This window comes from Polyergus mexicanus, unplaced genomic scaffold (genome assembly GCF_030449975.1).
Source record: "Polyergus mexicanus isolate NDT 795.1 unplaced genomic scaffold, iyPolMexi1.0 SCAF_82, whole genome shotgun sequence".
NCBI lineage: Eukaryota > Metazoa > Arthropoda > Insecta > Hymenoptera > Formicidae > Polyergus > Polyergus mexicanus.
Genome location: NW_027223402.1, coordinates 7501 through 10000, shown reverse-complemented (window position 1 = coordinate 10000; position 2500 = coordinate 7501). Strand labels below are relative to the sequence as shown.

The 2500-nt window shown below is 49.8% G+C and overlaps 1 pseudogene; it reads right to left on the bottom strand.

Moving 5' to 3' along the window:
* The window catches only part of LOC138944063 (large subunit ribosomal RNA), a 7425-nt pseudogene that overhangs the window by 2226 nt on the left and 2699 nt on the right, over positions 1-2500 (bottom strand).

The window sequence follows — 2500 nt, the reverse complement described above, 5'->3', positions numbered from 1 at the left end:
GTCAGCGAGTGGCAACTTCTCTAAGCGTTGTAAGCGCTGTAGAGGTGCATTCCAACGCAAGGAGGCGATTCCAAGTCCTCCGTCCTTAACATTTGCGTGGATATAAGCATTTGGCGCATCAGATGGTAGGCTGAGCCATTGCCTCACTTTACAACGTACTAGTCGATCGCATTTACGTAAGATACTTATGTTGATGTTACCCAATACAGCCTGGTGAAAAAGGCTAGGTATAATCATGGTTCTAAGACCAAAGAGGCGTTGCTGAGGTTTCAATGGTGCCTTCGTCAACTTCTCCAGCGCTACTTGGAGCTTTTGAAAAAGCTCCACTTTGATTCTGCCTTCAGGTGTAAATGGAATTCCAAGGTAGTTCCATTGGTCCGTTCTCTGCAAGGCTGGAAGCATCTTATCTTGACAGAGAAACACTGTGTTGCGATCTACCACAGTTCTTTTCTCGTGTGGAACATTTCGCAACGAGATTGTCATACACTTCGACGTGTTCACCTGGAGGCCACACTTGCTTAGGAATTTGGTTGATTGATCCAAAAGTTTTTGTAGCCCTAAGGGCGTAGAAGCAAATAAAAGCAAGTCATCAGCAAATGCCGCTGCATTGATCGTCTGTTCGCCGATATGTGTCCCGATGTCATTGGGAAGCTTCCTCAACATGCGATCCATGATCATATTAAAGATCATAGGTGACATAGGATCGCCTTGCTTAACTCCACACGTCGGTCGGATACTTCCAGAGCTCCACGTATTGCAACATAAAGCTGTAGTGCTTCGCTGATACACGTCAACAATGTAACCTTTCATGGGGGAAGGTATGCCCATGATCTCTAGTGTTTCGCCAATAGTGTCATGAGAGACGGAATCAAACGCTTTCGCGATGTCCAGAGAAGCCACAAATAAGGGCTTATGATACCGATGGTGGTATCTCAAAATCATGTCCAGCAAGAAAACATTATCAGAGCAGCCATCAGTGGGTCTGAAAGCTCTCTGTCTTTGGTCTAATGGAATGTGGCGAGCCATCCTGGTAGCCAGAACTTTATGCAGTGTTCTAATAAGTACAGATGAGACCGTAATAGGTCGAAAGTCCGATGGAAGATGTGCATTAGATTTCTTGGGAATTAATGTTGTTGTCGATTCCACAAGATGTGTGGGAGCTTTACCACACCATAGAATAAGGTTGAGCACTCTTTCTAAAACTTCCATCGGAACTTTCCTCAGAAGTCTGGCTGATAGACCATCCGGACCAGCGGACGTAGTACTGGCCGGCAAAGCCTTCTTGATTTCCAACGCCGTAATCGGTGTCCAGAGGCAATCAATAGTCGGATTGGGGGCTTCCATCCCAGGCGAGATGGAGACGCCACCAGTCATAATGGTTTCCCAAAAGGGGACCATTACCTCCCTTGGGGGGACCTGCACCCCCGTAATATCATCGAGCAGCATGCGGAGGCACTTGCTCCTGTTCTTACGCCAGAGATCCTGAGTCCGTGCGTACTCAGCTCTGCGTGCTTGACGCCTTGAAGATTCGGCCGTCCCAACACCACGTATTGGTCTTGTTCCTCGAGGCTTGACTGGGAACACACATCGCAAGTAGAGTGTTAAGTCCTCCAATACTTCTGCCTGCGTCTTCGAAGAGAGCGCACCGCAGATATCCGCCAGACGACGCAGGGAGAACTTGTCGCTAGTTGGAGCCGATAAGGAGCTCAGATAATCGGCTATTATAGGCTTAACATCCACGCCATTCTGCTCAACATCGCAACGAGTCTGCCCATCCTCCTCATCCGGGCCTTGGTCCAAGTAATGCTTAACAGCATCACGGTAAGCAGGCTGTTTGCGCTTACCCTTAATGCTTTCCAGAGTTCTCTCCGGGAAGCTCTGAAATAAGGCTTGGTTAATGAATCTCTCGCCTTGTTGTACCAGTTCCGCTTCCCTTTTCGCCAACAAAAGGGTCTCTTCCTCCGACCATCGAGCTCTAGTTCCGACTGTTGTTTGTCGCGAATCATACCAGTCAGGGTGGGCGCGTCTATGATGGACACCTCGGCCCGTCTTGGAGTCAAATTGTCTTCCACAGCCCGGGTACTCGCAAGAATAAACTTCAGAAGACGGATCCGCGGAGGTCGCAGATGCCGGTCCAGCTCTTAATGCAGGACCCCTGAGGCCAGAGGGCCCGGGGTTATTCGAGTTTATCCGAGGCTTGTTTCGAGTATTTGGGCCTGCAGTGTTTGGGTCAGAGGGGCTGGCAACCCCAAAGACCTGAGTCGTTGTAAGAGAGAGTCATAGTTACTCCCGCCGTTTACCCGCGCTTGCTTGAATTTCTTCACGTTGACATTCAGAGCACTGGGCAGAAATCACATTGCGTCAACACCCGCGAGGGCCATCGCAATGCTTTGTTTTAATTAGACAGTCGGATTCCCCTAGTCCGTGCCAGTTCTGAGCTGAGCGTTGAATGGCGGCCGAAGAGGACGACCACGACGGCTCGCGCCGCCACGGAAGCCTC